General features: G+C 38.2%; 1 long non-coding RNA gene across 1 annotated transcript; it reads left to right on the top strand.

Moving 5' to 3' along the window:
- Positions 1-5364: 5364 nt before the first annotated feature.
- On the top strand, positions 5365-12922 carry LOC135314935 (uncharacterized). Its single transcript, XR_010374356.1, has 3 exons — positions 5365-5606; positions 11578-11761; positions 12420-12922. It is a non-coding gene; the product is annotated as an uncharacterized LOC135314935 (long non-coding RNA).
- Positions 12923-13879: the final 957 nt, after the last annotated feature.

The raw sequence follows: 13879 nt of genomic DNA, 5'->3' as shown, positions 1-13879 counted from the left end.
TCTGAACCTCAGGTAGTTTTGTAATAGAGGATTCAGTAATATGTATGACATTCTAGAATATAATATGTTTATTATATAAAGTATATAAAGTCAATAAATGGACCCATTAAATCTGGTATCCTGTTTCTTTTAATGTGCAGGTTATTGCAAACACCTATAATGCAACTAGACATCTAATCGGTGCAGTTTATGAGAGGCATATTAATCAGCATGCATGATCAGTCTTCATTTGTGAGGCTACAGTGAAGAGAAAGAGTAGTAAGAAGCCATTGGGTTACATTACATCGATTAAAAGAAGAGATAGATAGCAAGAGACTTGTACACATATGGTGAATTCCTGAATTAGCTTCTTGTAGTCAGTCCTACTCCATTCCCAACTGACTGGCTCACACTGCTTCCTTGCCTTCTTATCACATCAGGGTGTTGAAACTATTTATAAAATCCTTTCTAGTGATCTCCACTTTCTCAATATATTGAACATTTCTTTCTGCAATGACCACCTTGAAAACTGAGGTAAAATGTATTCCTCCAGACAGTTTCCCTGATTCAAATACCTAATGACTCTTAGCAGGAAACTCTTGGTACCAGAAGGTTAAGATATGAACTATATTTTCTTTATTGACCTGAGAGGTACTTAAGGGAATGGATAACTCTGAGGCATGACTCTCTACCTTTGCTTTAATGTACCAACACAATAGGACCTTTCTTAGCATTGTTAAGCTCTTACTGGCATTTCTATTTCTACCATGCGCAATGCCCTACTCGTCAAAAACACTAGGTACAAATTTTTGTAATCAGGAATCTACCACTAAAACCTTCTGCAGCTTCCCTTCAGTAGCAAAGCCTGTTTAGTCAGTCGCATTATGCCTAACACATTTGTTTCAGTTTCTCTCATAATCACGTCAGTCTACTTGCAGTTTGACATTGCAAGTTTTACATTAGTCTAGAAGGTACCCAACAGCTAGTGTGATTCCATCCCCTGCTATAGGAATACATAAAAGGGAAGCACTACATATGGAATATTATAAAGTATTGTCAGCTAGGAAATACTGAAGGGCTTTTGCAAATGTAACCAGGGAATTAAGACAATTATACTTGTCTGTAGGTAACTCATTTGCAGTAAAAATGTCATGGAGATTTTTCTAGTACAAAAACCCACCACATTAGCAGTATTTATTTATTTTTAAAATGCCCACAAAAATTATATTCTACCTGTTGAGCACAAACTGCAAAAATGACAAAAATGACAACAAGAAGAAAAAAGAGTATTTATGTTCCTGTTCTAAAGGGCAGTTTTAATTATGATATAGAAAGACTAAAAAATTGAAGAATTTAAACCAAACAGCACCAAGGCTCAATGTGGGAATTTTCTTAATCACATGAAAACGAAGAGATACAATGTCACTGAGCTGAGACAAATGCCTGCAATGTATGCAAGTACATTTTCTGAAACAGTTCCCTGAAGATCAATGGTGTTTTTTTGAAAGTGTTACGTCTTGCCTTAAGAACTGCTTATGTCTCATAGGAAATATTAAGGAAGGGGAGACAGGAGGTTTAGAAAAAAAGATTCTAAAGTAATTCTGCTTTTTTTTTCAGTAATTTACTTGTTTTGATATGTTGCTAACCTTTCTGAAGAAATAAGAAACTAAGAAATGTGGCCTATATAGGTGGTTTCTTAAAAAAAAGAATCGCAATTTGAAAGGATTGGTAATTTTCTAACCTGATGACTTTTCTTGCAAAATATTTGAGGTGTGGGGTAAGTAACTGAGATGCTACCACTTCTCAAAGAATCTCATGAATCTTTTATGATTAAAAGTGTTGGGAATCTAAACACAGTTTTCTCTTTCATCTGTTTCTATAATAATTCCTTTCACCTCAAAGTGCTTTGCAAACTGGGATTACTTACAGACAGAACCTGAAACAAATCCTGTTTAGGAGGACAGAAGGAATTAGTAGGATTTTTTTGCAACACATAAAGCATCTACATTTGTAGAATCATCATAGACCTGAAAAAATTTGGTCGGTCTCAGTGTTTTTCAATTATTTTCTGTAATCTAGAAAGTAATGGTAGATGTGGTATATATTCTCTGCTATTTATTGTTTTGTTGGATTTGTAGAATGGTAACAAAACTGCTCTATGTCTACATTGGCAGTATTAGTCTTTTATATGGAAGCTGCAAAATGACCATCCAAGAGAACAAATAAAAATTTCTGAGCTCAAGAGTTCTGTAGGTTTCGAGGATTTCCACCTCCTTCAAGTGTGTATGAGGAGAGATGGTGCTAATCTCCTTTAAATTCTAGCTATCAAAGAGGGGACAGTGTGTCAGAAAGGCAATGCATCTGCTGTAAACATGCCCTAAAGTTGTGTTAAGACAAAATAAATTCTAAGCTTACCATTAAACCCAAGCTTTCAGGATGGTATTTAACTGCACTGTAGTAGGTCAGCAAGTAGCAGGTAAATTGCTCAATGGGATAGAAGAATGGGGATGAATCAGCTCTTCACCCACACACAGAGAATAGAATAAGGTATGTAGGCCACCAACCCTGAGGATTATCATTTGGTATTTTCTTGTACCCTTACTGACCAGCACGTTGCCTTTAATGGCTGCTGTTGCAGCCATGTTCCTCTCTTGTAAGTGAGAGGGAGGAAAAATAAGTAAAGCCACTAACAAAGGAGTTTTTTATTTGTTTCTGTTCTTTTTTTTTTTTTAATTACTGACATTTATTATAAGTAATAACTCCAAGATTATCGTGAAACTTTTAATGAACTTAGATGAACCTGCATTTGGCAGGCCCTTAATCATACATTCTTAGCTACTTGAAATAAGCAGAAAGGATAAACTAAAGAATATGTCATTAGAAGTATAACAGCTCTGAGACCAAACTCACTATTCCCTACCCCTAATAATTTGTGGTTGTTTCAGGGAATGATATAAAAAGGAATTAAGTTTCCTTGAGACCTCTCTCTTCCATTCTTTAAGGTGTCATTTAAATAAACTTTTGCTCCAAATTAGGGAGAAGATTACTTCTGTACTGCATAAGATTTACTGTAAAGACTGATATAGATTTTCATCCTAATTGCTTTTTTTGTGTTGCTTCTGTTTCATATATATTAATACACAACCCTCTCTAGACAAATATCTAATATTATGAATTCTGGAGATTACCTGCTCTGTAAAACTGATTTGGTGCTCAAGGTATACCTAAATGAAGAATTTAATTCCTGACCAGAAAAGACTATCTGAGTTTTTTATGCCATTTCCCCATGTTTTGTACTTACAGAAAGTTCCACTGTCATGTACGTCACTGCAGTTCCCATGGAAACTCTGTTGCATTTGTGTGTGTGTTTTGGCTTTTGATTTGATGCAGTAACAGCTGGTAGTCATCCTGCAAGCTAAATTAAATAGAGATTTCATTGATTTTACTGCCCTCATAGTCTCTCTCTCTCAAACATTGACCTGCTCCTCGTACATTGGTTAAGGAGCACATCATACTGAAGGACATCTGTATATCCCATATTTATTCACTTATGTCAGATGAACAAGATACACAACAGTATATTAATTTATTGGCCACAGTGAGTGGAAATAAACTGAGCAATTGCAAGTAGCACTATGTGAGGGTCCAACTGGTACCTGAGCAAAAGATGTGGACTTTACATATGTCCAAGCATAGGTGAAGCAGTTTGGATAAAATATGAACCTCAGCCAACCCTCAGATAAAAATTATTGTGGTTCAAACAATATGATGAATTAGTGTTTCAGTTGCCATGGGCAAAACAGTCTTGATTCCAGGAATGTCACTCAATTTCATTTATTGCCAACTAACATAAATTTTTAGTTATGGTCTCAGGTATTAAGAAAACAAAGACAACAAACAATCAGCTAGAAAAAACCCCTTCTTTCCTTGTTCTCCAAGTTTTACTCCAGGCCAATACCTCTCCTTCCTCTCTTCCTGGTCTCAACATCTCTTGCTTTTGCAGTGCATTACACAGTCCTTCTGACACATTTTGGAGAGGCAATGGGCAGTGCAAAAGGTTGCAGTCAGTGCACAGCCACTTCTTTCTGATGGTCTTTGCTTCTTACTCTTTTCCTCTGCTTTTCCTGATTCTTAATTATTTCCTGCACTCCAGTGTGGATTATTCATGGGCTGCTGTCCCCTTCAGAGTGTCCCTCCCCTGGCATGTGTCCCCTCATGGGCCCCCAGCCCACCTCAGGGTGACTCTACCCCAGTTCCTCCACAGACTGCCTTCCCTTTAAGGCAGCCCCTGCCCCATTGTGGGTTCCTCCAGAGGCCCCCGTCCCTCAGGGTTATCCCTGCTCCAGTATGGGTCACAGTACTTCCTGTGGCAGAGCGCACCTCCTTCCAAGAACATGCATTTACAGCATGTCTCCAGCCATGTCCCCTTCCACATACCTCTTCCATTCCATTTCCCCAGACAGGCCTCTTCACATTTCTCTTCACAAGTCCCCATTTTGTGTCCTCCTGTGTCTTCTTTCACATGTCGTCTCCTGTTTTCCCCTTTGTGTGGTCCCATGTACATCCTGCCCCAGTGACTACCACCCTTTCTTAAACATGTCTGAGCCATGACACCATGTGCTCCTCTGATGGGTTGATGTTTTGGTGTCTGGTGGGGCAACCTCTGTCACTGGAGCTCCCTTGGCTTCTAAATTAATGTCTGGAAACACTGTCGTCCCTGTGCAGATTCTCTCTCAGAAATAAGAATCTCAGTTGGCAAAGCAGCTGAAGACCTTGAGATTTGCACACCAATAAAAGTCTGGACATCTCTAATTCATAACCATGCTAGATTAATTCACACACTTATAGTGAATCAACCTTCATTTTTTAGACATATGGTCAATGCTGACTCCAGACACTTTCAATGATTTCCTGTAACACCTCTAAAACAACATCCTGCAGTACTCTCTGCTCAACCCCTGCCCTTATCTTCTTCCACTCTCAACTTAGAGGTAGTGCCATGGAGTAGATAGAGCTGGCTGCAGAGATCATGGATCCTTACTTTGAAAACTTATAAGTTAATCTATTTATGAACCAGACATTGTGTCTGTGTTTTCTGACATACGTCTATGCACATGGATTGGCATGAAGTGTAATGTGATAAGAAAAGCCTGCAATAACCTAGTGAAGCTGGAAAATACATGCTGTGTAGTGCCATTTAGGCAAGTGGGGATTTTGCACATCTTCTCCCACACTACAAGCAATGCAAATTTTTCTTTATGTAAAATTATATAAATTCTTACTTACTAATGCCCCACTGACTTTCTAGCAATCACCCAAATAATGATTACAGTAACTTTTTTCCTTTTTTTTCATGTTTTAATTATGCTACATTGAATCCTACTGTTAAACATTTCATGCATAATTCAGTGCACCTCTCTGTCTCTTCCCTCACCCCTTTCTTTCCTCCAGATCAACAACTAACCAAGAAATCTGTAAGAATAAGGACAGCCAGGCAAGTTTGTTACTTATGTAGTAACTTCTTTCCTCTACAGGCATCATGATCCTCAAGAGGAATGAACTCATGACCACCTTCTCTGCTTATTAAAGGAGCATCTTTATTACTGGCTGTAATATCAGATAGTAAGGTGAGGATATAAATTCTTAACACAGAGGTTTCATATTTACAGAAGACTAGATAAAGTTGAGAATGACATTAGTTACACACTGGAGTAGGTCTGAAGATCTTTTATGGCAAATAAAAGCATCCTCATACTACCTCCCCACTTTCACGTAGCTGAGCTCTCCATACACATGTACTATTGCAGACAGAAGTTACTGGTGGCTTTTCATTTGCATACCCATACTTTGTTAGCTACTATGTCTCTGACTGCTTTGAAAATTCAGGTAAATATGTTACTAAAATTGGAACTTAATTGTAATAATTATTTAATGGTATTTGGATAGATTTTTATAAAGGTATGTTTATTGAGTTTGAGAAACAATCAAAAAAGATGCTTTCCTCCTGTTGAAATTTTACTTGTTTTCTAAAAGTCTGATAGGTTTACATGGATGTCAAATGTTGTTAAAATAAAATTTTTTAAATAGATACATAATCTGAAACAAAGCCAAAGCTTCATTTGTTTCTAAGGATGGTTTATTCTTTTAATATAATCTTTCTCTTTGAAAGGGCAATTTTTGAAACAAATTGACCCTGTTGGGAATAATAATAATATTTATTCTATTTCATTATGACAACTGGTCCAGAAAACAGGCCACACACGTGCTAATTATATAGACCATTGCTATCCTGAAGGTTAACTTTTTGTGTTAATATTATTCATGTTCAAAAAGGTGAGATAATTTTTAAATGAAAGAGTGATTCTCCTGTAGACATCTCTGTGATAGATTAGACTTCTTGAATTATAAGGCCTTTGAAGTAGAAGTCATTTTAGAAGCAGAGAGCAATAACAAAGGCAAGGTTTCTGTTCTGAATTCTCTACTTTGAAGCTTTTACTTATTAAACCGGAGAGTTTATACACCTATCCCAGTATCAGTGGGGAGATAAAAGACAACATCCACAGGTTTTGAAAATTCTGACTGGATAATATCTAAATGAATATGTGTGAAAATGGTGGCACCTTACTAGTGTGGATATGCAGATGACTGCATGCTTTTGTAAAATCAAGAGTCAACTATGTCAGTATAAAAAGCACAAGAGCCTTAAACCTGTTACTGTCATTGTTTCTTTTGTTGGTATCTACAGCCACAGGAACTAAACGTCCTTCCCATTCTGCCATTCTCTCACAAATTTTTCAGGACTATATTTCTTCAAGTACTATGAAAGGAAATTTTTCAACTTATTGTTACACGTGGTGAAAAGAATGTGCCACTCACAAAATATTTAGAATCCTGTAATATAACTCTCAGTTAGGATTTCAGCTTTTCTCCGCAATGGTAGATTTCTCCACCAAAATGCTTAGAAGGGACTGTTGAAGTTACAGATCCAGCAGTCTAGTCATGCCATTCACAGTAAAAGGACTGGGAGTCCAAATCACTGCAGTCCTCAAACATGACACCGTGGTTTAGACTGCCTCAGTACAGTTTTGGAACTAATCTTTTTGGGATAACCTAGAATATGTTGTTAGATGAATCACTTGTCCACTTCAAAACAGACTTCCATGCTAATTTTCAGAGTTACCAGATACTTTTTTAGATGCACAGATGCTCAAGCTGCTAGGTGTCTGGTAAGCAGTTACTAGACACCCACAGATAAACTGTAGATGAGCACTTGATTTGTTTGAAATATTGGACTTCCTGCACCTGTGCAGAGAAATTACACATCACAACCAGTCTGAGCCTGACATTAAAAACTTGGCTTATGCGAAGTGTTGGGTATTTTTAAATGTTTGACACTGCCCTAGTTCTTCATGTTTAAAATCTGACAAACCTAGTTGAGTAAGAGGACGTGCCAGAAAGGAGAGAATTTTCCATGGAGTGTTCTCTTACTTGTTTTACTCAAAAATCACCCATGAAGTGTTACATAAGAAAACACACTCTGTCATTTTCAAGTGTGATAGGTTGAAATTCAATATCTGTTTCCATATTTGGTCCTATTCTTCCTACACATTTTTTCCTGGCACAATTACCCTTTAACTTCCTTGTGTCCCCAAAGAGTCCATACTTCTCAACATCACTTCCTACTCTGTAAACATTAGTGCTTTTCACTGCCTCACCCTTACCCATTCACGAGCACTGCTCAAAAGCATGGCTTGGGTCACCAGTCATTTTATTGCTTTTGCAGTGGTGCCAATGTGGGATTCAACTGTGGCACTGTGATGCCATTCACTGAGAACCTGATAGGGACTTTCTGTCTTTCTTTAATAGCTGCATCTTTACATCTTTCTCTCACCTTAGTCTATGTGAATATTTCTTCAGATATCTATAATCTGCAGCTGTATAAACTACACATGGGATAAGCAGAAAGCTTTAGAAACACTATGCCGTACTCATCCATGAATACTGACATTGTGCTCCAAAAATATCACAGCCTATGACACAGCTGTGTATTTATCTTTCTCATTTGAAGAAACAGTCTTATATTGTAATGGTTGCTTTTGCATCTGCTAAAGAGCATGGAGTTAGAAAAAAATTATTTATCCCAGTACCAAGGAAAGGTTAAGAAAAAAAATACAACAACAAAAAGAAAACCACAAACAAAAGGCAAGAAAGAACTCTTAAATAGTAAAGATATTTACTGTAAGCGTCTTATCAGCAATTTAGGTGTTTGGGAACCTCTCTCTTCAAGCACTGGATAAATGAAATACCTCTTTCTGCACTGTAGGTATGAGATGACTTGTTCTATCTTTTGATCAAAACCATGAGCTATTGATAAGAGACAATGTTCAGCAATTGAAAAACCAGTCTGGGATCAGCTAGTCACGCTTTATAGTAAATTTTAATTTGAATTATAAATTTCAGTGGCAGATCATTGCCTAGGGATATGAAAAAATGTACATAGGATGAGGAGACAGAATGTTCTTTTTTCTCTCTGCAGAGGCATTTCACTCTATTAAAAAAGGAAAAAAATGCTTCTATATATACTATTTAGAGTTTAGTATAAGTATTTTATGAATGCTGTAATGTCATCCACAGACACGAACTTTCAAATACTTGTGGAATCATTAACGTGAAGTGATCCCACAGAGATTTACAGGTTTCAGTCCAGGACTGGATTAATACTTCCTTTTGCAATTTCTATTCCTTTCTGTAAATAGGTTTAACTCAATAAACCTAGGCTATTGCAGATACACAATGCCCACTCCCTGAGCTGGCATAAACCTCTCTAGTTCAACTGAAATCAGTACATCCACAATAATACAATCAGAGCTTTACAATGCATGAATTGAAATCCCTACTCCAAATACTAGAGACTAGACAACAGTGATAGAGAAAGTAGTTACCTGGGAATTAATGATGTGGTAAGGCAAGTAAGAGGCAAACTGAAAATGTAGAACTTCAGACAAGGTGTGAAAGAAAAGCACAGATGATTGATTGCTATACGTAGATGACAAATCTCTTTCACAGTGAAAGACACGAGATCAGAACCTCACAGCCCACAACAGAAGAAAGAGACAGTGGGAATAAACAGAATCACAGCAGGCACAGGAATGAGTGGAGGAGCATTAGGAAATTAGATAAAATACTGTAAAAAACTGTATGATTTTCATCAGTCATAATCTCAAAATGTTACAGTGTGTTTGTGGTTTTTCTTTTTATTTTTTGCAGACATGGAAATATTCTTTATCCATCCTATAAATATTCATCAAAACAGGTTTTGACTCAGATATTGTCTTTTGAACTTATATGGAAATGACAGGGTTTTGTTGCCTGAATTACCCTCTTTCCTTATTTATGCTGATATATCACTTTTATTTAAGGTTTTCTGACTGCCCAGATTAAATAGAACTCCACATGGAAGTATGACTAGGAGCTAACTCCCTTTTATACCTTGAAGCTTTATGTTTTGGCCAAACTTTACCTTTAAATACCTGATAAGATTTAATTCCAGAACTGCACTTTTTTGTATTCCCAAATCTAGTTATGTTCTATGGTTAATTAGACACTTATTTGCATAATTCACCCAATTATCTAATAAAATTCTGTTAAATCTATATCCTTGTAGTACCTTTACTGGTGCTAAACAGTAGAATAAATCTAGCTGGAGAAATCTTGCTATGGCCTCTACTATAGGCATTTGAATCTCTAATATCCTTTACCTCAATTTGCTCTCATGGTCTTTCTGGTAAGATTGCCATCATAGCCCTACGTAGGGGGAACCCCCTCTACACAAACATAATGACACTTTTTTTCACACATCTGAATTAACATGACATCCATTGCCTTGGAAGAAAATTGTATAATCACATAATAAAAATATAAAAAGAAAATAGGATGAGCAATATCATGTTAATTTCTGGTGTTGCAGTTACACTAAATCTTTGACAGACCTCCTTGCTACTGTACAAATATAGTCCAAAAAATAATCCCTCCACTAAAGCACTGGAAACTCTCCTAGACAACTTCCCCTGAAAACATTGAAAGTAATTTGTGACAAAAGCTGGTGTGGCAAATATAAAGGGAAAATGCATTTACAGATTGAATTTTGGGGTGAAAAAGAAAAAAGAAAAGAAATACTACATTCCTAGAGAAAAATAAAACCTGAAACAATACTCCCAGCAAAACACTTAACCACTGTTCAGAGTTAGCATTTACCACAAATGTCAGATCATCTGAGTTCCTGTAGGACAATCAAAACTTCACCCTACACTTTCAATTTTTGTTTAACCATTGTCTGTACAGGAGGTGCTGGAAGTTGTGATTTTGCAGAGACATCTAGGATACATATATTACTAAGTAACACTTTTTTTCCAACAAATTACTCTACTTGCTCCTCGTAAATAGTCTGAAGCACTTTACATGTTGTTAATCTTTTTCAGACATCTTTCCAATGACTTTGTGTTTCTTCAGGTCTGCAAAGGTATATAGCAAAAGCAAGAGCATTGGGCTTGTTGCTAAACAGTAGTCATCATTCACTACCAGAGTGTAACTGAAATACAGAACCAAGTCTCTTGTAAGACATCTGCATCTTAAGGAAACTGAGTCAGTTAGTAGGAAGATCACCCATCTTACATATTATTTACAAAATTGAGAACAGCATCTTTTTCTTTATCTCTTCAAACTGTGTGCACAAGCTGCCTAGCTACCTTAGATTTTACAGAAACATCCCACAGAAAATGAAAGTGTGGGAATGGAAATGGAAATGCAGTGGAAGTGAAAGTGCAAGCAGACCAGGTCATTGCAGTGAAGTGAAGAAAGAAAAAGGGCAGGGGTATCTCTGTCATAACCTAGGTGTCTACATTTCTTTTAGGGTTAAATGTCTCCATAGAATTCATCATACACGTCTGTTCTACTGTCACTACCCACTCATGTCTTCAAACTGTAGGTGTCTACATTTAGCTAACAATTGCAGAACGCGTGCAGCACACGCACACAATTCTGACAATTCAGGCTGCTAAAATACATCTATGTCTCATCATGAAACAGCTCCCACTCCCCAGATGTCTAACTCCCCCTTTCATCAAAGACCTTACTTTTAGTTTGTATCCAGACTCATACTAAGTTATCTTATATTTCTAAAGTAAGACTCGTAAACCAGCAAAGCCACTCTTAGTGACTGACCACCAAGGGCACCCCGTGCAAAGTCTTTGATCCCTTAACCTTTGTGGACTACATAAGTTGAGAAAAACACAAGGTACTGTGAAAGTAGATTATTTTTGTGATGGGAGATTTCCACCTGGTTTCCTGGGTCTCTTGCATCCCTGCTGGACTGTTATTTTCTCTTCCCTCCCTTCATACCCCTTTCTTCTACACCAAAATTCCATTCAGTTTGGTGCCCATGGAAATCTACCTAGTAACACAAATGTGTTTATATACGTCTTTAGAAAAATAACTTTAAGATTTGAAGCTAATAATATATCCTGAGACTAATGATTTTTACCCTGTGCAGGGATATGTACAGAAGCAACTGATTTCTTTCTTCTTATGTGTGTGTTCTAGAGCAATGGTGTCTGTGGAAGAAATGGTCTGAGTCCAAGGCTTTGGCCATACTGTTCATAAAGCACTACTACCACCAATGCAAAGTTTCAAGTACTCTGAGATTACCCTGCAGGTGTAAGAGTGCATAGAATTACTGATGAACTTACCGGGATTTGGGGTAAAGGCCTTCAACCTTTCTTACCAGGTACACGGTACAGTTTGATATTCAAAATAGCTGCCTTGGGATATCTTGATACATCCCAAGATATACCAAGAGGTATCTAATTTGATATACATGCGTATAAACTGAGATGATCAATTTACTATTTTATCCCCAGTTTCTATAACACTACAGAAAAATTACTTCAGTGAGCCATGCTTGTGGAGATATTGTTTTTTAAAGTAAGGGTTTTCTTTTTCTTGTCCTGAATTAAAAATTACTGAGTTTAGAGCAATTATATCGATAAATTCTGTAATTACCTGAGTGGTTGATGATGATCTCCTACCATTAGATCTAGTGTTCTCATTTTCAGAACAGGGAGGAAGAATACATAAACCCTTAAACCCTTTGCCTGCAAACAAAATACGTATCAGCTGTCACGGAGGTACGCTAAACAAAGGACAAGCTCAAACAACTTTATTTCACAAAACAGCCAAAACCACAACAAAAAACAATGAGAAACAGGGGTAAACTGAAATCAATCAACCCTCCAAAATCATTTAACACGTAACAGGTTTGAGCTGTCAGTTGAGATATTATTACTACACATTTATACACAAGAATGATTGTGCAAAGTGTGCGCGCGCGCACACACGCACAAACACACACACACACAAACACACACTCTCTCTCTCTCTCACAGAAGGAGCTCTCTCCCTCTCCTGGGTGCCCAGAAGGTGAGAAGGTGTAACCGCTCTCCGCGGCGGAGCGGGGGCGTGGGATCACTCAAGGATGTATCCAGAAGGAATCACTCACCTGAAGGAAGGTGAGGGTGCTCAGACTGGCGAGGTTTCCTCACGCACTGCCTCAGCTGAAGGGAGAGGCTTCCAGCACAGCCCCACTGCCCCAAGCAGAATGCTCCGAGGGGGGCTCCCATGGCCCCCCATTGATACCCCGGGTCGGGCTGAGCTGTGCCATAACTGGCCATGGTCCACAAGTTTCTTTGGACCAAGGCACCTCACTGGCTGCGGACCCTCTCCATGCACTGAAGGGTCTTGCCTCTCCCCCCTCTCTCTCCCCTGCTGAGGGGGTACATGCCTGCACCTGGGGGCACAGCAAAGCACAAAGGGCATGAAAATGAGGTGTCAGAAACCAGCGATCACCGTGTCAAAAATCTGACCACGGGGGGCTGCTGGGCAGAGTGTACCTGCCACACCAGTGTGAAGGCAAGGAAAAGCGAAGTAGTGACAGGGCAAGGGGCAACAATTTTAAGCTGAAAGATGGTAGATTTACATGGGACATTAGGAAGAAATTTTTCACAATGAGGGTGGTCAGATGCCAGAACAGGCTGCCCAGAGACATTGTGGAAACACCATCATTGGAAGTGTTCAAGGTTAGGTTGGATGGGACTTCAAGCAACTTTATCTAGTGAAAGGTGTCCCTGCCCATGGCATAGGGGTTGGGCTAGATTTTAAAGATCCCTTACAACCCAGTCCTATGACTGTATAATCAAGCATTTGCTCTGTCACCTTACAGAAGAGCTGCAAAAGAATAATATTCGAGCGGCAACTCTGCAGTTCCCTCATGTCTTGAACTGAAAGAAAAGACTATTTTCCCCTTGTCTCACAAACCCGCCTGCTCAGAGGCCCCTAAATGCTGTGTCTCAGTGCTGGCATGAGATTTTGTCTGTTTACTTTTACCTCTCTAGAAAGAAGCAATAGCAATCTTATTAATGAATAGTGGCAATGTCTAGCCCAGCACTGTGAAAAACCAGGCATAATAAAGTCCTCTGTTCTTTTTACCTTAGTTACAAGTCTGTGTGTACTGATTCAACGAAGAATTTTAATTCCAATAAGGTTATGCCTGTTTGAAGATATTTGCTTCCTGTTTTTCTTGATCCGTGAAGATTTATCTGGATTCATTTAATAATCCATCATCTCTTCCACAATTTCAGCCAAGTTAATTGCAGAAGAAAGCAAAAGTCCTAGAAATAGCAGCCAGGAGGAGTTCCAGTCATCAAATACACCTCACAAAACCTGGTTATCTCTTCAAAGTCTCTGTACAGCTGTAATGTGTCATTCTTATGATTTTTTCAATGCAGGCACTGCTTCTTGCAGGTCATTCAGCTGTTCTGTAGCTGATTTCTAAATTCAGTAATGAAAA

This window comes from Phalacrocorax carbo, chromosome 9 (assembly GCF_963921805.1).
Source record: "Phalacrocorax carbo chromosome 9, bPhaCar2.1, whole genome shotgun sequence".
Lineage (NCBI taxonomy): Eukaryota > Metazoa > Chordata > Aves > Suliformes > Phalacrocoracidae > Phalacrocorax > Phalacrocorax carbo.
This window is presented reverse-complemented; position numbering and strand designations above follow the sequence as displayed.